Below are 23,028 nucleotides of genomic sequence, written 5' to 3'. Positions count from 1 at the left end.
TTTGAGGGGCTGACCCAGTGAGTACCCTGGTGGATGACAGAATGCTAAGGTTAGATATTGGAAAATAAGGTTCATGCTACTCTGTCACTGGGGCCGGTGCCGGCTGCTTGCTTGACAGAGAAGGTGGTATGTGGTCTGGACCTCAAGAAAAAGGAAGTCAGCCACCCAGATCAAAAATTACCCTGTTGACCATCCAAAAAAATGATTCTGACATCAGCTTAGCGAGACAAGAAGAAAATGATTTTTTTAAAAAAGTTAAGATTGTACTTTATTCTAGGATAGTCTAGGGAAAGTCACAGATCGATCACAATATGATGAACGGAAATTCCTGAACTAAGAATACAATTGCCAAAACCACACTGGCGACAACTCTTCATTTTTACTACGTGTTGCAAGTGCACATGACTCAAGTTGTGCCATTCTGAAAGCTAATCACTCATTGTTTTTAAAAATATAGTGTTATAAAAGTACTATAAAATAAAATGCATTTCTATTGACTGTTCTCTTTAAACAAAAGCAAATTGACTGAAATTGACAGAAGCCATTCATTGGTTATGCAATTATTTTCCCAGCTATGAACATGTCTTTCTGTTTAACTTGTAATAACTTAGAAAAAAGGTTTCAGTGACCAAAACAGCATACTCATCTTTATTGAGACTGCCCTTCCTGTCTTAAAAACTTTCTTAAGACTCCTTGACCTGATTCTAATATAACTGCGTTCCTTAAATCTTATTATATTGCTACTTTAAAACAGATATTGGGTTTATATTTTTCAATAAATTTTAATGATTTAAAAGGATCCCTATCTATTCAAGATTTGTCCCTTTTCTGAGACTATAGATGAAGCAAAAGATTCATACATATATATATATATTATCAAATATCAGGTGACCATTCTAAATACTGCACAGTATTAGTTTTTCCATCTCAAGAAAAATATCTGCATATTGTTGTTTATTCTGTAAAATATTCCTTTTTTTAATAGCCTGAACCAAATAATTTCTCATTTTTACAGGCTTCACTTCACTTTTCTCACAGTGAATAAATTGCAACTTATTTCCATGAAATTCACAGATGACACAGATCTTTATTTTGCATAAAGGCATAAAGAAGTGTCTAATATCTTCAATATTCATCTGCTAAGTGGACATTTGCATTGGGTTAGAACGGAAAAAGAGCCCCAACCCTCCCGCAGTGACAGCTGTACAAAGGGATGACATCTGACAGCTGTGACAGTGCTGAAGGGAAACTCAGATGACTTGCAGTATCCATGATCCAATTACAGCACACATCCCTCTGACAGACCCAGCAGCTTGACTCCAGCGTTTGGAAGGACAGTATTGATCTCTTGTCAGAAACCAGTTGCCTGCCTGCAATTGTGCGCTGCTGAACTTTGAAAAGCTATAGTACCCTCTTAAATGATAGGGGCAGTCAGGTTATAGTATTCAGGTACAAAGAGAGGTGCAAAGGGTATCTGCTAAATGCTCTAAACTTGAACAAATCATAACAATATGACAGTCCAATCATACTGAAGGAGCCCAGCTGATCTAGCTGGCTACTGTCTGTGCTAATGGAAAGACAGCTCTTTGTGTTTAGTGGGATGATCTTACTTGATGAAAAGGCCACTGCAATTAGTGCATGCTGGTTGGCTGTGCTGGGTGACAGCAGCATGGATGGTATAATGGCAGCTGCCAATAACCCTAACTTCAAGAAAACAGACAATTAGGACTTTGATCCTAACGCTGTTAGTCCTTTACTCCAGACCTCTGCTCTGCTTTTACTGTAAACCTCACAAGGGCAATGTGGTACAACCTCACCAAACAGAACAACTTGGTCAAGGGGTCAGTTGCCTTTCTCCTCTTGACTTGTGTACCTGCCTTCCTTTAGGAGAGAGAAAGAGAGAGGGGGGTGGGAGAGAGACTTACACAAAATGTAACAAACATAAATATCTCCTTTCAACTATAGTTTAAAAGAAGCTAATATATGAGCATAAATGCTTTAAGATGCAAAATTTTTAAATACATTTTAAAAATAGGGTGGTAAAAACAGGATGCTAAACTTTAAAAAAAGAGCTTTCTAATGGCAAGTGAGCTCATGTTTTAAGACACATGTAGGACTGACTATTAAGAAATTAGTATAAAATAAATAGGATACGAGGATGTAATGTATAGCACAGGGAATATCACCAATTTTTATAATAACTTTATATGGAGTATAATCTATAAAAATATTAAATCACTATGTTATACACCTGAAACTAATATTTAAATATTGTAAGTCAACTATACTTCAATAAAAAAAGAAATTACTAAAATAATTAAAAGTTATCTCCAGTTTTTATTATTTTAGAGTTGGATGAAGATAGATGAAACATTCTGAAGACTCAGCATACACAAAACTTATAATGCAGATTATTTTAGTGTTTTTCATCAAGTGCAGCTCCAGAACACTTAGTAAAGCACTTAGGTAGCAGTGAAACAAGTTAAATTAAATACTGGAGCACACATACACACACAAATTATACCAGTATAGGCAAATCTATAATTAGAAAACTTAAGTTTAGTGCTCACTTCAGCAGCACATATGCTAAACTTGGACATATACAGAGAAGATTAGCATGGCCCCTGTGCAAAGATGACACCCAAATTTGGGAAGGATTCCATATTTTTAAATGAATATTCTTTCTTTCTTTATTTATTTTTCAATTTATGTATTTATTTTTGGCTCTGTTGGGTCTGTTGCCGTGTGAGGCTTTCTCTAGTTGTGGCGAGCAGGGGCTACTCTTTGTTGCAGTGTGCAGGCTTCTAGTTGTGGTGGCTTCTCTTGTTGCGGAGCACAGGCTCTAGGTGCACGGGCTTCAGTAGTTGTGGCTCACGGGCTCTAGAGCTCAGGCTCAGTAGCTGTGGCACACGGGCTTAGTTGCTCTGTGGCATGTGGGATCTTCCTGGACCAGGGCTCGAACCCGTGTCCCCTGCATTGGCAGGCGGATTCTTAACCACTGCACCAGCAGGGAAGCCCTGAATATTCTTTTTATACCTCAAATTTAGACTGTTTCTTAACTTTGAAAGTTTTTTCTGTAATTGTGGATCAGGTAGTATTATTAATTCTAGGTAAGTAGGTACTGTAAATCAAAACCCAGAGGAAATATTATTGTTCAAATTTCATTAAATTGCAAGGATTTAAAAAAATGAAAAAAAATTAAGTCTGTATCAGTCTCAGATTCTTTCTAATGGAACAAATATAATGGCAAAAGTGGAAAACTAACCTTATATAAAACATTTTATATTTCAAATAAGGTATGGAAACTAGAGTTTTGAGAATGAACAGAGAACTAGAGAACAAAAGATGAAAAAACAAACTTTGGGAGAGCTTTAAAGCAGAGAAAAACTGAGATATAATAGTATCTAAGATAAATGAAGACAAAGAACCAATGTGCTTCAGCAGTACAAATACTTAATTATATCCAAAATACTCCTGTTCACTCGTATATACATTAATGCTAATTAAAACACATGAGATCACCCTAATATAAATTGAATAACACAAAATTAGTGAGTATGGAGAAACATTCTCTTCTTGATAGAAGTATAAATTGTAGCAGTCTTTCTTAAGATTAATTCAGAGATATGTATCCAAATTCCATATTACTTTAATTAGAAACATTCTTCACTTCACAAAGAATTGTATGAAAGAACATTCATTGAAGTATTACTTATAATGGGAAAAAAATTAAAACAACCTAACTACCCAGTTGGAGGGGATTAACTATATCATGATAAAATAGAATAATATACAGCCAATTAAAAGAATGAAGTGGATTTATATAAGCTAATATGAATTTTTCCAAGATGTAAACATAGTATTATCTTACATGTATAAAAGTATACACAAAACAAACATATGTGTATATGTGTCTGTGTATTTGTACTTATTTGAATATGTATAAGATATTTATATCTACCTATATATGCTTCGTGTATATTAACATTTCTAGAAGTACAAACAAGAAACTGTTAATAATGGTTATCTATCATGAACTAGAGAGAGTAAGAAGGCTCACTTTTAATTTACATTTCCTTACACTATCTGCATATATATTACTTTATAATTTTTTTAAAACTAGTTAATTAAATTTTTTGTGTTAATAACCTCTTGCTACTTATATAAAACTAGACATGACAGTCCTTCATGTAGATGGGAGACACAACAAGAAGAAAAAAAGGCACATTTCCTAAAAGATATGCATGTTTAGAGATTTAAAATTATAAAGATAGAACCTAAACAATTTGTACTCTTCATTCCTTTAGTAAACATTATTAGACATCCATTGTTAGACTTAGGCTAGTTGGGGAACATGAAGAGTAATAAATAGTGTGCCTGCCCATAAGAATCTATGGTCTAGTTGAGAAGATTTAAAAAATAATAGTACAGTGAAAAATGCTGAGCATTAATGGTAGGCAAAAGTGGTTTAGAGTACAACAGGTGGAGACATCTCGGCCATAGGATGTCAAGGAGCCATTCCTAGAGGAGACTAGATTTAAGTCTCAGATGATGAATGTGGTCAGCCAAGTGAAGGAAACTCATGGGCAGCAGGATTTGAAGTGCAAGAACCGCATGGGCAAAAGAAAAAGGGAGCATGTAGGCAGTCCATCATGACGATTTCTTAAAAACAAAAAGATAAATGGTGAGAGATAAATCTGGAAAGGAAAGTAGATATCTCAAAGGAAAAAAAAGGGTACTTTCTGATCAAAAAGACCTGAAAATTTTCCAAATTTTTTCATTCATTAAAATAGTATAGAGATGCAGTTGTCCAAATACACTGAAAAATAAGAATTACCTGGACTTCAGGTTAAAAAAAAGATTCTTGGGGTCCAAAACAAATTCATCAAATTTAACTGATAACCTACAGGTATAATAAGTATCCTGGTGACAGTTATTATCTGACAAGTTTAGAAAATTTCGGTAGGTTAGAATATCCATGATGCTGTTTATCTTTAGCCAAAACTTGACCCACTGAGAAAAAACAAACAGATCAAATCGAAAACTTCATCTTTGAATTTATTTCTACAGTGACAAATGTTAAATGAAATATATGACAATCTTAATTCCACCAAGAGCCTATTACGAGATAATTATTTACTTCCTTGGCAAGTCAAACAATTATATTTCCTTGGAAGCATCTAGTAGAACAGAGAAGGTCCACATCCTCTATTTACCTGACTTTTCAGTACAATTTATTACTAATTCAAAGTGTAAGATAATATGAACTAATATTAGTTTTACCTCCTTAACTAAATAGATGAATAACTTCACCAATAATAATTGACTATATTTTAATGGTATGTGTTTCCTGTAAGTCTGGAAATACAGACCTCTTAAGGCTAAACCACAGCAAAGAAAGAGAAAATATATTTCTAGTATCTTTACAGTCCTCAAGATGGTGAGCTTATTGGTTTGAGTATTATACTTCTGTGGTCTAATTCTAGGCATTGGTCTCCTTGTGGATCATTTAACATTGTTCTACTCCATTTCAAAAGAATGTGCTCTTAAACCTGTCTATCTCTCAAATACCTGTCATTGGTTAGAAGAAAGTGAGGGAAGAGTATGGACAGTCTCACAGAAAAATATACAACTATTCAATTTAATTAAACTCAACTCAATTCAATTTAACAAAAACTTAAAGAACTCTATGCCAGGAATGCAAAACCATGAACCATGAACTGGAGTTCAAAGGTGTTAGAGCTTGTTAGCAGAGATAAATATGTAAAGAGAAATAATAATTTAATGTTGTGAACACAACAGAAATATATCCAAGGCACAGGACAGTGAGGATCACTGATGGGAAAGTAGGAAGGAAGAGCATATTTATGAACGTAAGATAATTCTAAATAATAAATAAGACTTCATCAGATTTAGAGGGTATTGGCAGAGGTGAATTCTGAGCAGAGAGAGTAGCATGTCCAAAAGTGCATGGAAGTGTGCATGTCAGAAAACTATAGCATTTAGTATTGATGGAATGTATGTTTTGAGGAGGAGAAGGAGAGACTCAGTCCTACTGAGTCTTTTTTCAAATTTGGAGGTACAAGCACAGCAACATTATGGTGACAGTGCCATGTCTGTAACAATGGATACTGAACTTGGGAAGCTCTTAAGGAGGTTGAAATAGGTCAATAACATCCCCCAGCTTTTGGTTCTCTTCTTAATCTATATGGTTTTGTAGGGATACAAATCTGCTATGGTAACCTGAAGACAGTGCATGTAACCACATAGATCAATAGGCAATGCTTGACCAAGTTTTGGTGAAATGCTTGACCAAGTCTTGGTGATATGCCCTGCAAATAATGATACATGGCTATTGCATGCAGTTCCTTATCTATATTTTTATGGGAGAATCTCATCCTTATTCCTCATTGTAGTATCATGCAGGTCTACCTTGCCCCATTTTAAGGTATAGCTCCAGGCTTCTCTGTGAGTCTATAAAATTGCTATGTAATATACTTTGTGGATTCATTTGGGCTCCTTGTTTTCTCATTGGCTGAATCTATGTAAGTGTGGCAAGGAAACATGGCAGCTGCCACCATGGTATAGTTTATGGGCTGCTTGATCACTTTACAGATTTAATAGTCCTAAACTCCATGGGAAATACTGCTCCCCCTTGAGGGAGAAATTATGCTTGGAGACACAACTAACAGTAATCTTCAACTAATGTGTATAAAATAGTTTCTATACAGTGAGCATATAAACATTCTATTTTATAGTATGTTAAATCTTACCATAGAAACCATACTATAGAGTAGTGTGAGATTTAAATAACATTTAACATATTAACATCTATTGGACACTTATATGTGCCAGCCACTATTCTGAGAGTTTTATACACACAATCTATTTTACTCCTCACACCAATTGCTTTATTAGTTCTAATTTATAATACATATAAGGAACTTGGGGTTTGGAGAATTTAAATAACTTCCCCACAGGTAGTGCAGAGCTAGATTGAGCCAGAGCCAAAGTTGAAATAGAGGCAGTTTAATTTTAAGCCTCTCATTTTTTTTTTTTTTTTTTTTTGCGGTATGCAGGCCTCTCACTGTTAGGGCTTCTCCCGTTGCGGAGCATAGGCTCCGGACGCGCAGGCTCAGCGGCCATGGCTCACGGGCCCAGCCGCTCCGCGGCATGTGGGTTCTTCCCGGACCGGGGCACGAACCCGCGTCCCCTGCATCGGCAGGCAGACTCTCAACCACTGCGCCACCAGGGAAGCCCCAATGCTCTCATTTTTAACTACAGTTTTATTCAGCCTCCCCACTAACAGTGGTCACACCGAGTCTGATTTGTGCACACATCAGCCTTTCTTAATGTGGATTCTTATGCCAAACAAAATTGGTCACTCTCTGTGATCAACTATTTTCTCAGAAACACCGCTTTCCCTAGTAACAGTCACTTAACCATTAGAGTAATCTTTCCTACCAAGTTTAGTTTATGTGCTAATATAAAAGGCATCAACACCCTACCCCTAATCCCATGCTCATCTTCTACGTGACATTTAAACATTTTAATAGGAACGTATTCTAAATTGAATTATTTAGGAAAAGATTCTGGTCATTTAAACATATCACACTATTTAAAACAGATATAGACCTACCCTTAAAGGGAACATGGTAATGAGTGATCCCTAGTAATGGATATCCGACCTGTCCAAAATTCAAGATCAAATATTCACTTATGTTGCCACATATGTACTTCTTGAAGATTGTTTACTATTTGCTGTGCTCTGTTACCTGCTTTCAGCTTTTCAAGAACAAAATTCCAAGGAAAGCTTTCCTTACAATGTCCTTTGCATAGTAAAGCCTTGGTAGAAATGGCTACACTTCTCATCTCTAGCCTTTTTTTAAGTTCTCAATTTGATTAGATTTGCGTTATGCAATCATCCTTGTTTGAAATGACCTTGTATTTCCCATCCACACAGAATTCCATGAAAATCAAGCAAAAGAAAATACAAATGAAAGGAAAACATTTTCAGAATTAGTTTAATGTCTTATAATATCTACTGGCATTTTGATTTAATTAATGCTTATTTTTTTGTTTGTTTGCTTTTTAAAGCTTATTCTTACTGTTGTTTTTTAGTAAAATATTCTTTTAACCTACGGCTATATACTATGTTTTCCAATCTATTAAGAATTTTCCTAACTAAATATAAGACAAAATTTGCTGAGAAAACTTCAGTATAGAATTGTGTTTTTCAATAAAGCAGAATAGAACATTTGGCCCCAAAAAAGTATTGGCAGAATTTACCAATAAAGAGATTTGAAAAATAGTGAGAGATGAATACTTATCAATGACAAGTCTAAAAAGTAATATATATATTTTAGATGGAACAGTTTATTATGTATATGAAAGACATGAAATAATTGTTTAAATTCTTGACTATCAAGAAATAAAAGAAATAACAATGAAGAATTGTGAGTCAGAGTCACATGAAAAACATCACTCTATATTTTCTGTTGACTTTTGCAATTCTTTGTCTATGTCATTTTTATAAATACTCATATCTGAAAATTCATAAAGGAGCACACACAGGATGATATTTTGCTACTGTCCACCTCAGCTTTACAGTTAATGCATAAAGTCATACTAATTTAAATGAATATAACAAATATCTTAGTGCTTTGAAAACTGACAGAATTAGTTTTACATATTTTTACTCATTTGTTTCAATTTATGAACTGCAACCCATGGCCTCTGAGTACATGTGCATGATAAAATTATCAGAAAACAAATTATAAATAGCAATCAGTGACCTCTTTCTTAGCCACTGAACTTTATCAATGGCCTGACCCAAGATTCCAGGCCTGAAGGTCAATCAACTTGTACTCTATCAGTTCACAAGGCAAAGAAATTTCTAAATACAATCCCCTACATGAAGAAGTGCCAACCTCTAGTTTGATGAAGCTGAGATTCACTGATTGTTGTCTGTAGTAGTCATATAGCAAATTTTAATTGTGAAAATATAACAGCAAAATTTACTACAGTGATCTTATGGAAACTAGTTTATGCACTTAATTCATCTTTTTCTAAATCAATTTATACCAATAAACACAATTTGATAATTTAGAATTTCCAGTCTGAAAATGTTTGTTTCAAGAAATATAGTTTCATTTTAATAAGGGTCCACGTTGACAGAATTAATGTGATAGCAATTGACCTGAAAACTATAACAAATTATGAATTTTTCAGAAAAATTACATTTTCCACATTTCAATACAGAGACTAGAATTCTGAGAAAACACTAAACAGTTACTTAAAATTTTGTAATAAAAGGAAATACTTACTTTTTATCTGTAATGTTTAAGATTGCATCTATTTTTTAATTATTTTCTTTCATGTGTTTATGATCTTCACAACACTTTGATGCTATTTAAAAAGTGTGAAGCACTTGTTAATCCAAGGCCTCACTCTCAAAGAACATTGAGAAAAAAAGAGGATAAGAAACCAGGGGCTGTGAGGGGAAGAAAGAACAGGAAGAGAGAATGAGAGAGTCAGAAAAAATTTCAAGTCCTTTAAAAACTTATTCAGGTGAAAGTGGAACACCTGAATTAGACCAAAGCAAATGAGGAAATTATGAAGAACTGAGAAAAAACTGAAGGTTTAAAAAGAGTACTACAAGTATTCAGAATGTGTATTATATGTAAAGAAAAATTTTGACACATTAAAGTCATTTCTTTTGGAATGGGCAATGAAAGAGAACCTATCCTACTGTATATAAAATAGATAAATAATAAGGACCTAATGTATAGCACAGGGAACTATACTCAATACTCTGTAATGGCCTATAGGGGAAAGGAATCTAAAAAAGAGTGGATATATGTATATGTATAACATATACACTTTGATTCACTTTGCTGTACACCTGAAACTAACACAACATTGTAAATCAACTATAATTTTAAAAAAAGAAAAAAAAGATAAACCATGTTTGTACATGGGGAGACAAAACACCCCAAAAGCCAATACAATACTGAAGGAGAAGAGTAATATACAAAAAAATTCTTAAAACTCAACAATAAGAAAACAACCCAATTAAAAAACAGGTCAAAGATCTTAACAGACACCTCACCAAGATGATATGCAGAAGGCAAATAAGCATATGAAAAGATGTTCCACATCACACGTCATCAGGGAATTGCAAATCAACAATGAGATACCACTGAAGCCTATTAGAGTGGCCAAAATCCCAAACACTGAAAACACCAAGTACTGGTGAGGATGTGGAACAACAGGAACACTCACTCATTGCTAGTGGGAATGCAAATGGTACAGCCACTTTGGTAGACTGCTTGGCAGTTTGCTACAAAACTAAACATACTCTTACCATACAATCCAGCAGTTGCACTCTGTGATATTTACCCAAAGGATTTTTTCAGGTGAAAGTGGAACACCTGAATTAGACCAAAGCAAATGAGGAAATTATGAAGAACTGAGAAAAAACTGAAGGTTTAAAAAGAGTACTACAAGTATTCAGAATGTGTATTATATGTAAAGAAAAATTTTGACACATTAAAGTCATTTCTTTTGGAATGGGCAATGAAAGAGAACCTATCCTACTGTATATAAAATAGATAAATAATAAGGACCTAATGTATAGCACAGGGAACTATACTCAATACTCTGTAATGGCCTATAGGGGAAAGGAATCTAAAAAAGAGTGGATATATGTATATGTATAACATATACACTTTGATTCACTTTGCTGTACACCTGAAACTAACACAACATTGTAAATCAACTATAATTTTAAAAAAAGAAAAAAAAGATAAACCATGTTTGTACATGGGGAGACAAAACACCCCAAAAGCCAATACAATACTGAAGGAGAAGAGCAATGCTGGAAGACTGATGCTACCCAACTTCAAGACTTACTATAACTCTACAGTAAGCAAAACAGTGTGGTATTGGCTAAAGAAGAGACAAATAGACCAATGAAACAGAATAGAGAGCCCAGAAATAGACTCAAATAAATACACTCAAATGATCTTTGAAAAAGGAGCAAAGGCAATACTGTTGTTGAACCCAAGTTCATGTACCTTATGCACAGTGAGGTCAAATAAACTGAAAAGTTGGAGTTTGGAGCAGAGAAAGGTTTATTGCAAGGGCCATGCAAGGAGAACAGGTGGCTCATGCTGAAAAGACCCAAACTCCCTGATGGTTTATGGGGAAGAGGTTTTATAGGCAAAGCATGAGGGGAGGTCTGCAGGGTGTGTGACCTTCCTCTGATTGGTTAGTGATAAGGTAACAGGATGGTGTTCCAGGTATTTCAATCATCAGCCTTTTGTTCTAACCAGCCTTAGTTCCACATGCTTGTGCTCAGCCTGAAGCTACTATCCTCCACCTGGGTAGGGGCCTTAGTTCCTGTAGAAGAACGCAGAGATATATATCAAATTGTTACGTATATCCCTTGAGGAGGAACCAGGACCCTGACCCATCACCACTGCCCTATTGTTTCCTGATGGCCTTTCCTTTGTTTCTGTATTCCCTCACTCCTCTAGCAACTGTTCCTGGGAATGCAAATGGTACAGCCACTTTGGTAGACTGCTTGGCAGTTTGCTACAAAACTAAACATACTCTTACCATACAATCCAGCAGTTGCACTCTGTGATATTTACCCAAAGGATTTTAAAACTTATGTCCACACAAAAACCTGCACATGAATGTTTATAGCAGCTTTGTTTATAATTACCAATGCTTGGAAGCAACTAATATGCCCTTCTGTAAATGCTGTAAGTGAATGGATCAATAAACTGTGGTACATCCAAAAAATGGAATATTATTCAGCACTAAAAATAAAAGAGCTGTCAAGTCATGAAAAGACATAGAGAAACTTTAAAAACATATTACTAAGTGAAAGAAGCCAATCTGAAAATACTAAATACCATAAGATTCCAACAACACGATATTCTGGAAAAGGCAAAGCTAAAGAGACAGTAAAAAGATCAGTGTAGGGAAACCTATCTGCAGTGTATTTAGTAATACAATACGGTACTATGGTACAGAAATGTTCAGAAATACTCAGCTTTGAAGTGACATCAAGGCCAGGGAACAATGTTAGTATCCATTCCAACTTTTGTTAAAAATTAAGATACTTTATGAAGATTTTAGTGCAACTAACAAATCTGGAAGTGTCACATAACATTCTCTTTCCTCCTGATTTCATTATCCACTCTAGACAGTTAGATTGCTACTAATCCTTATAGTCAAGTGGTCTCTTTCATCTGGAATATATCCTATCTGCATGGAAATTTAATAGTATTTTTATCTAAGTCTGTATTTGTATAATACAGCTTTTATTTTCCAAAATTGAATACTTTATTCCTTCAGCTTATTGTTGAAAAATTGGAGAATGGATGGTACAGAACTCAGACTGAGGCACTTACAACTTCCTTAAGTTTGGCCACATTTCATCAAGAATTAATAAATTATGAACTAAGCCAATCTATCTTAATATGACTATTTAAAAGAAGCAATAGAGAGATATACTTTTATGTAAAAACAGTAAATCACAATATGGAAAAAAAATGCCTTCCAGAAGAATACATTAAGTCCCAAGATGAAGAAACTTAAGATTTTTCTCATACCACATCTCACAAACATGACTTAAACTATTGACATTATCTGATTACAATGCCCTTACGGGTAAATTCTAATTGTTGACATTAAAATTAAAGGGAAAAAAGTTCTGAGGCAAGCAAAGTATAGCATTCTTGCTCCAGTATGTACTTTTCTTCTCCAAATTTGGGCATAATTGTCAAAGTAGCATGATAACTTGTCTCAAGAATCATTGTTCAGGCCCAAGAGTCATTAGAAAGATTATGGATTTAAGTTTTGGCAAATGGACAAATTTGGAACCTTAGGATAGGATCCACAGGTAATCAACTTAATCCTTAAGGAATGAATATTTAGCAAAAAAGAAATGGACCCATTTATTCAGAAGATAATATTCCAAATATGTTTACTCCTTATTGAGGGTTAGTTTCAAAACTGACCAGAGGGTTATTCCTTAAGAATGATATCTACTAACACCATTCTAAGATTTTTCTGTTCAAAAAACCACACAAATATTTTCCTGTAATCTTTTCTCTTTATTATAAAATAATAGTATTATAATATCAATATTGAATCTAAATATGACAATAGCACCAATAAATCTGTAAACTTAGATTTTTTAAAATTCCCCTGATTTAAAGTATTGCTTCTTATTCAATTCAGGCTTCTCTCACCCCAAACATCCGTGATGATATAAAACCAACATAACAATTAGATATGTCTAAGAAATGCCCTTAGTACACTGAGAAGTCTAGTGAGGCTAGGATACAACCAAGACTGAGACCAGACCACCATACATGAATGAACACAAAGCAAAAATCTTTCACTTGGAGCAAAAATCTATACACTTACAATGACCTTTACTCCTCTTGAAAGAGGAAATAAAAATAGTTATTTTATCAGCAGGACTAAAGCTGAAATTATATATATAGAATAGGACAACTACTGCTGATTATTGTTCAATCATTACTAATTTACATCATTTAACTGAAAGCCAGCAATAAACTGAGCACTGTCAAAGTTTTATCTTAGTATACAAAAAGTTTTTGCATTAGTCATAATGTGGTCAAAACTATAAACAGATGGGGAAAATAATAAGCTATTGTCAAGGTGTTACCTCACTCCTTTAAAATTTTATCAGTTATCTATCGTGTAATAAAACACCTCATATTTAGTGGCTTAAAACATTAATAAATTGCTATCTTGCTATTCCTCACAAATCTGAAGCTTGGTTGTATAGTTCCTCTGCTGAATTTTCTGTCACTGTAGCGACTGCTGGGCTAGAATGTTCAGGATAACCTCACTAACTAATCTGGAGTTTGCTGCTGGTTCAGTTTTCCTGTATGTGGCCTCCCATTCTCTTCTAGGTTAGAATGGCTTTTTTTTTTTTTTTTTTAAACATGGCAGCTGTAAGGCAACATTTCAAAGGGTGAAAGCAGAAGCTGCAAGACCTCTGGAGAGCTAGGCTGGGTAATTCACACAATGTGATTTCCACATTATATTAGTCAAAGACTAGACCAGATGGAAGAGACTGAAAATAGATCACATCTTTCCATGAGAACTGGCAAAATAGCATGAATCTGTCTTTTAATCTACCACAGAAGTGAATAAGGTTTTTTCATGAGTACATAATAGATAAGAATATCTTGGTTGATTGATGAAGATGAGAACCATATAGTCTAGAAGGACAGCCATTTTTGCTTGCTCTCTCTTTGATTAGTGCATTTTAGATCATACCTATTTTATAATAATGAAACTCTTCAATATGGCAAGCTGTTGAATATTCCTTCATATTCTTATGAAATTGAGACTATGGAAAATTGAGTAGAAAATGTTAAATCACTTAAAAAGATAATAAAATAACACAATATAAAGAAATATGTGAGAAATGGCTATATCTACAAATAAAATCATTTTTACATATTGTTGGCAGCTTTAGAAAGTGTTTTTAAGTTTAAAACTATTTGATTTGATTTTCACAATAACTCCGTGAGGGAGAGAGAAAGGGTATCTTTATCCCTATTTTACAGATCACGTTCAAATATTTAAGTGACTGTTCTGAATCCATATTCCTGGTAGGTGGCAGACACAGATCTATAATTCAGGTTTCCTAAATTTAATAATCAATCCATTATGTTCCAATACTAAGCAAAGTATACCTCTTTTGTCTAGTGAAAAATTACTTAGAATATGCATCTTTAGGATATTTCCTAGACTTTTCTTGCTTTTCTTACTGCTTTTGGCCATGCTTTATGCTTTTTATTTTAATTCTCTGTTATGAAAATAGAGCCTGAATTTTGTTTGATTAACCATTAGAGTCAAGCATAGTGGTGCATTCCCTGTGGGTGGTCATAACTGTCTAATACTTATGATAATGTTGAATATCAGAGGTCTATGGACAAAAACCAATAAAATTTTTAATTAATTCAAAATTAACTATATCATCTGTGTTATGCTTGAGTACTATATTTTAAAGATTAAGAAAAAATAATATATCCTTACCTAATTGCCAATTTCAAAATGAACATCTTAAAATAGACTTCATTTGCTTCAGAAATTTTGCACTTGATTTATATAAATAAATACAAATACTCTGAAAGGAAGGATATCCTAACTGAAATATTGATCATAGAATATTTCATCACCTATTAAACAAAAAAAATATGTATCAAGACTATAAATTTGGTGTTGCCTATTTTAACATTTAATCAAGTTAGTATCAACTATGATTTTAAAGCTCTGATTTATAACTTGATATTAAAAATTAATTCAAGGAAAATGTGTCAAAGACTATTAAATTATAATATACTTTAAAAAACTAACAAATCACATCAGGAGCTTCTTTATAATTTCAGAATTCAAACTTGTATGTAATTTAGTTTTTAGATAACAGTTTAATTGTTACGTATATCCCTTGAGGAGGAACCAGGACCCTGACCCATCACCACTGCCCTATTGTTTCCTGATGGCCTTTCCTTTGTTTCTGTATTCCCTCACTCCTCTAGCAACTGTTCCAATCTGCCCTTTGGAACTCAGGAAAGGTCTAGGAGGCTGAAACCTTTTCCTACAAACAATAAATGGGGGACATGAAAGGGTTTTTTGTGCCTGGGAAGGCCCCACAGGGTCCTGCTTGGTTTCAATGCAATGGAGCAAAGATAGTCTTTCAATAAATGGTGCTGGAACAACAAAACATTCACATGCAAAAAAACTGAATCTAGAGAGACCTTATACCTGTTGTAAACATTAAACTCAAAATAGATCATAGACTTAAATGTCCAAAAGCAAAACTGTAAAACTCCTAGAAGATAACATAGGAGAAAACCTAGATAACTGGGTATGGTGATGATATTTTAGATATGACACCAAAAAACAATCCATCATAGAAATAATTGATAAGCTAAATTTCATTATAACTAAAAACTTCTGAGTATAACTAAAAACTCTGTGTAAGACCCTAGCAAGAGAATAAGAAACCAAACCACAGGTTGGAAATAATATTTGCAAAAAATATATCTGATAAAAGACAGATATATATTTATATATACATATATATATATATATATATATATATATATTTCAAAATATACAAAAAAATTCTTAAAACTCAACAATAAGAAAACAACCCAATTAAAAAACAGGTCAAAGATCTTAACAGACACCTCACCAAGATGATATGCAGAAGGCAAATAAGCATATGAAAAGATGTTCCACATCACACGTCATCAGGGAATTGCAAATCAACAATGAGATACCACTGAAGCCTATTAGAGTGGCCAAAATCCCAAACACTGAAAACACCAAGTACTGGTGAGGATGTGGAACAACAGGAACACTCACTCATTGCTAGTGGGAATGCAAATGGTACAGCCACTTTGGTAGACTGCTTGGCAGTTTGCTACAAAACTAAACATACTCTTACCATACAATCCAGCAGTTGCACTCTGTGATATTTACCCAAAGGATTTTAAAACTTATGTCCACACAAAAACCTGCACATGAATGTTTATAGCAGCTTTGTTTATAATTACCAATGCTTGGAAGCAACTAATATGCCCTTCTGTAAATGCTGTAAGTGAATGGATCAATAAACTAGGACTAAAATATGCTGAATATTCAAGAGTGAAGAAAATCCCTATTTGCCACTTTTGACCATGAATATTGCTGCTAATAACTGAATTATAAACTGCTAAAAGTATCTGTATCCCTGCTCATTCTTTAAAAAATTTATTAAACAAAATGATTAACGGGAAGTTAGACAAACATCAACATATGAAACATATAAAGGGTTTTATTATAATGTGAAGTATGGTAATGAAATCCCTATATTGTGTAGGAGTGTAAAGAAAATATTATACATGACTTGACTTCAGCACATTTGAAAATTAAAAACTAAAATTTTGACATAGTGAAAAATTTCAAGCAAATTTACATTACCTGCTCTTATGCAAAATCCACTTCTTTATTAGTATAAGTGTTTGGCCAGTAGTTAAGCAACAGATTACCACCATAATGCAATTCTCATAAGTTTAGAAAATGGGAAACTGTCTGTCAACATGTTACAAAGTATTTGTCTTCAAGAAATAATACATTCTCAGAAAAGTTAAGTGAAAGGAATGAGCAATGGTAAATCATGTAATAAATTAGATGATGCAAAGGTAGAATTCAAGAAGAATATAATTGAGCAGGAAAAAAAGTGTTATATGACATAAGAAGAAGTATAACAATGTGTACCTTTATGAAGTAATGACATAGCAATGAATTGTATAACCAAAAGAAAAGTGAGAGAAAAGGAGAAAGAAAATTAAAAATATAGTACAGATAAAAATACAAAAAAACACAACCAGAATAGAAAATTTAAGAATCTCTCCATCCAAAAGAGCAAGTAACAAAAATAAAAATGATGATAAGGACTTAATTAAAAAAAATAAGTGGTATGAATATACTTGTATATGTATATCAAATCATTTGCCTCAAAAACAGAATATAAGATGCCTTTCATATATTTGTGGAGTAGGTATTGATTCAGTTATGGCAGAGTTGCTACTGTCAAACAGGCTTTTTATAAACTCTGCATGAAATGTAAAGAATAACTATTTAAAGACACTGAAGAGTGATCAAATGTAGGTAGAAATAGGAGAAGAGGCTGACCCTTGAAAGAAGGGTGCTATACTATGTAGGACCTAAATGTATACAACTTTTCACATTGAGAATATTTTATAGTCCCTGCAGTACAGGGCAGCTAAAACTCAAGTAGAAAGTCACAGTCCTTGGTCTTACGGAAGCAGAGGATAACATTTAGGATTCTCTAAATGGATGGAAAATGAAGGAAGAAATCCCAAGGAGGAGACAGCTACAGAAGGAGAAGCCATAAAAGCTGCATTTAAACGCCACCTAAATCCTTGTTTTACCCCTAACCTGTACATGCGTGAGGAAGATTCAAGGTGAAATGCCATAGCTGTAAAGCTGAAAACTGAGCAGAGGTTTCACCTTCTTTCAAGTAGGTGAGAATTGAGTTTGAGTTCAGCCAAGTTAACTACATAATAGTTAAGAAATAATATACTTCAAAAGATAAAGTAGAGAGAGTCTACAACATATTATCTAAAATGCCCAGTAATCAACAAAAAATTACCAGGAAAAAAAACTAAAAATAAAAATTACTAGATGTGCAAATATACACAATATTGACATATCTCTAGTCTGACTAACAATGAAAAAAGAGAAAAAGCAATATTACCATTATCATTAATGAAAAAGGAGGACTTCACTACAAACTCAGACACTCATTTCAAGGATAAGTATTACAAACAATGTTTTGCCCGTAATTTTGACAACTTAGAGTAAAAAGACCAAATCCTTGAAAGACACAAACAAAACTCGCTCAAAAAGAAACAGTTACCTAAATAATTCTCTATGTATTTATTAAATACATTTCTGTTTTAAAACCATCCAACAAAAAATTTCAAGCCCAGATGGTCTACTGGCAAATTTTACCAGACAATTAAGGAAAAAATACCAATTCTACACAATCTTTTCTAGAAAACTGAGGAAAAAGATCTTCAAAAATTATTTTATGAAGGGCTTCCCTGGTGGTGCAGTGGTTGAGAGTCCGCCTGCCGATGCAGGGGACGCGGGTTCATGCCCTGGTCCGGGAAGATCCCACATGCCGCGGAGCGGCTGGGCCCGTGAGCCATGGCTGCTGAGCCTGCCCGTCCCGAGCCTGTGCTCCGCAACGGGAGAGGCCACAACAGTGAGAGGCCGGCATACCGTAAAAAAAAAAAATTATTTTACGAATCCAATATACTCCCGCCTCTGATATCAACACTAGACAAAGACTTTGCAGGGAAAGAAAAAAATAGCCCACTATTACTAAAAAACATGGATGGAAATATCAACAAAACATTAGCAAATCAAATTCACCAATACATAAAAACTATAATATATTATAACCAAGTAGTTTATTCCAAGAATGCAAGGCTGATTCACCATTCAAATATCACTCAATGTAATTCACCATATTAATAGACTAAACACACACACGAACAGACACACACACGAATGTGGTCAGTTGATTTTTGACAGAAGTGTAAAGACAATTCAATGGATAAAAATACCTTTGAATGAAATAGGGCTGGACAAATTGGATATCTCTATGGGGAAAAAATGATCTCAATCCATAACTCTTACCATATACAAAATGAATTTAAAAATGTGTCATAGAGGCAAATATAAAACATTTAACTAGAAATATTTTAGAAGAAATATTTGGAGAAAACCTTCATATTCTTTGTTACGAAAAAAGTTCTTATATATGAAACCAGAAGCAATATCCATTAAAAAATGTTAAATTGGACTTTATCAAAAATAAAAAGGATGCTCAGCAAAGGATCCACTAATATACTATTAATAAAGACAATTTACAGACTAACAGAATATATTTCCAATCACATATCTGATAAAGGACTTGAGTCCAAACTATACAAATTATTCAGAATTCAGTAATGAAAAAAAAAATCTTATTAGAAATGGAAAAAATATTTGAAAAGACACTACATTAAAGAAAATATACAGACAGCAAATAAACACAAGAAAGATGGTTAACATCAATAGTCAGTCATTAGGATAATGCACTTTTCATATAGAAATTGATAAGCTGATTCTAACATTCATATGGGAAATGAAAAAAATGAAAGTGACCAAAACAATAATAGAGAAAAAAGAGCAATGTAAGAGACACACTATCTGGCTGTAAGTCTTAATGTAAACCTACAATAATCAAGAAATTTCTACATAGAATCCAGAGATAGCCCAATATTGATATAGTCAATTGATTTTTGACAAAGGTGCTAAAGGACTCCAAAGGGGGTATAAATTATTTTCAAAACTGTGTCTGAACAACTGGATATCCATATGGAAACAAAAAATAAACTTCAACTCCTACCTCAGACAATGCTTAAAAATAAATTTGGGGTAGTACAAACTTAGTTTAAGTAAACAACCAAAAAAAAAATTTCTTGAATAAAGCATAGGAAAATATTTTCAGGGATGGGCAAAAATTTATTAGAAAAGACACAACAACAATATCTCTAAAAGGAAAAAGTAGATAAATTAGAATTTATCAAAATGTTAACTTTTTAAATCAAAAGACACTAAAAAAATGTACTAAGCATATGTCTGATTAAAGATTTGTATCCAGATTATACATAGGTAAAAACAAAAACAAAAACCTGCATCTCAGTGATAGAGTTAAAAATAAAAGACAAAATATTTTAATAGAACCTTACAGAGGACATATGACTAGACAACAAGCACATGAAGGGGTAACTGGCATTAACAGTAAATCAGAGAAGCAAAAATTATAAACATGAGGTTCTAAATCTCACCAACTACAATTGATAATATTTAAAAAGATAACACCAGGGCTTCCCTGGTGGCGCAGTGGTTGAGAGTCCGCCTGCCGAGGCAGGGGACACGGGTTCGTGCCCCAGTCCAGGAAGATCCCACATGCCGTGGAGCGGCTGGGCCCGTGAGCCATGGCCACTGAGCCTGCGCGTCCGGAGACTGTGCTCCGCAACGGGAGAGGCCACCGCAGTGAGAGGCCCGCATATCGCAAAAAAAAAAAAAAAAAAAAAAATCCAAAAAAAAAAAAAAAAAAGATAACACCACATGCAAGCAAGGATGTGGGGCAACTGGAATGCTCATAAAATGATAATGAAAATGTAAACTAGAACAATAAGTTACAGAAAACTTTGGCAGTTTCTTATAAAATTGAACATACACCTATGATATAATCTATATAATTCCATTCCTAGGTATTTATCCAAGAGAAATAAAAATGTGTTCACAAAAGGTTTTATACTAGAATAGCTGTAGAAACTTTGTTCATAAGAGCCAAAAATTGGAAATTGTTTAAATGTTCACCAACAGGAGAATGGATAAGCCGATTATGGAATACGCATGAAAAAAAATCACGAAATTAGCTTGGAATTAGAGGGTAACAACTGGAAAGGAACCTGAGAAAAGTCTCTGAAGTAATAAAAATATTCTATCTCTTGATAGGGATGGAATTACATGAGCATTTGATTGTGAAAAAACTAATTGAACTGAATGTTCTTGATTTATGTATTCTACAAAGAGAACAGTAAATAAAGATCAAATTCCTTTTTGTAGTCATAAGAATTAGTAATTTTGGAACTACCTGTATGGTCTAGGCTTGAGCAAATGAGTAAACATATTGACAGTAATGAAAGCCCAGTTTCTCACTTTTAGAAATTTAAAATATCAGTATGAACTCATGGTTTTTAGGAAAGAGAAAAAATAAATGGATAGATGTGAAAATGTTACTATATATGTCATATTCCTACAAAGAGGGCCTAGAAGCAATGACATGGGTATCAATGAGCACACCTATCACCCTGATCTTCGTGTCTAAACACCATTTTCCACTAAAGGTTATCAGGTGTTTTTGGAGAAAAAGTTGATTACAGAGCTGGGATATGAAAATGAATAATAAGTCTGAAATGTCTTGTACTGTCTTTAATAAGGAGGTATTAAAAATGGGAACAATCAAGAGGACACAGGTGCCAGATTTGCCCATTGAACAAATCTGATATAAATTGTGCATCAAAACTGAATAATGATATTAATGGAATATGATCTATTGCATAGAATAAAATTCCATGAGCCATACTAATGTAAATAAATAAATACATAAATAGATGACTATAGTTTATCAAGCATTCATAGTTGTTTTTAGTGGGAGGTATCTATTTAATCATATTGGTGAAAATGGAATTTCTTACAAACCATTATGAATATCTAAAACATATACCACTGTGCTTACACATAGTATGAACTTAAATATTTGTGGAGTCTAGGAATAAAATACAGTAAGAAAAGCAAATGATATTGCATTCATTGAATGGTCTTATTTTCAACACAATATTCTATTAGACATTTTATAATAAATGTTGAAACAATTTATCCAAACGACATGTTTTTACTCATCTTTTGAGTAACAAATTACCTAGTCAACCCTATTAAAAACCACACCTCCAAGCAGCATTCTTCCCTTCCTGATGAGTTCCATGATAGAGTTCCCAAATATTTCACAAGGGAATCTCATACAGAGAAAATGAGACACACACGCTGCCAGAAATGGGACATCAGGGAGCTTACTGGGATATTAATACATGTGAGTTACAGTAAATTAAACTAAATGAAGAGCTGTCGCATAAGGCATCGTGTCTACTGATTGCATATGAACTATTGTGAATGAACGGCAACTATCACCTATTCACTCAGCATCAAACGAGGAAATAGGTAATATTTGCTTCTAGTTGCAGTGCAAAGAACAAAATCTGAGTGTTTTTTTGTAATTTAGCTCTTGTTATACTCTCAAACACTGAATATGCCTTATATGCATTATTTTCATTTTAAAGATTAGGTCCCCAAAATTGTATCGCAGTCTCATAATTTTGTTAACCTAGATGCTTAAGAAATGGCATTTGTAAAATTTCAATTTGTGATGATTATTTTTTCTTTATAATCCTTTTATTCTTCCTGATTCATGTATTTTTCTAATAATCATATGTTTCTGTTAATTAAAATATATTGGACTTTAAAATGCACTTTCAGAAAAATAAATAACGAAAAGACAGTCACTAAGGCAAGTTTGTTAACCTGGTTATCCAGTGCCAGCTACACTGAGACACTAAATCTAAGCCTTAGCTGAGCTTTTTCTCACTGGTAACGGACATTTTACAATTCACTGTAAAGAAGTAATTGGTTTCATCTGCTAATCTTGATGCCAATATCACTGTTTTACCTTTTATACTGAATACCTTACTCTGTACAAGATTTGTTATGTTAGATACCATATTTGGGAAACAAAAGTAAATAGCTCAATGTATGTGCCATTTGAAACCTTACAGCTTC

General features: G+C 33.6%; 1 non-coding gene across 1 annotated transcript; it reads left to right on the top strand.

Annotated features, from left to right (window-relative positions):
- The first annotated feature begins 2,562 nt into the window (after window positions 1–2,562).
- LOC112393650 (U6 spliceosomal RNA) lies at window positions 2,563–2,669 on the top strand. Its single transcript, XR_003001965.1, has one exon. It is a non-coding gene; the product is annotated as a U6 spliceosomal RNA (small nuclear RNA).
- The last annotated feature ends 20,359 nt before the right edge of the window (window positions 2,670–23,028 follow it).

Source organism: Neophocaena asiaeorientalis, unplaced genomic scaffold, assembly GCF_003031525.2.
Source record: "Neophocaena asiaeorientalis asiaeorientalis breed wild unplaced genomic scaffold, Neophocaena_asiaeorientalis_V1.1 scaffold72, whole genome shotgun sequence".
Lineage (NCBI taxonomy): Eukaryota > Metazoa > Chordata > Mammalia > Artiodactyla > Phocoenidae > Neophocaena > Neophocaena asiaeorientalis.
Note: the sequence above shows the minus strand (reverse complement) of the source record. Positions and strands in the feature narration are given on the sequence as shown.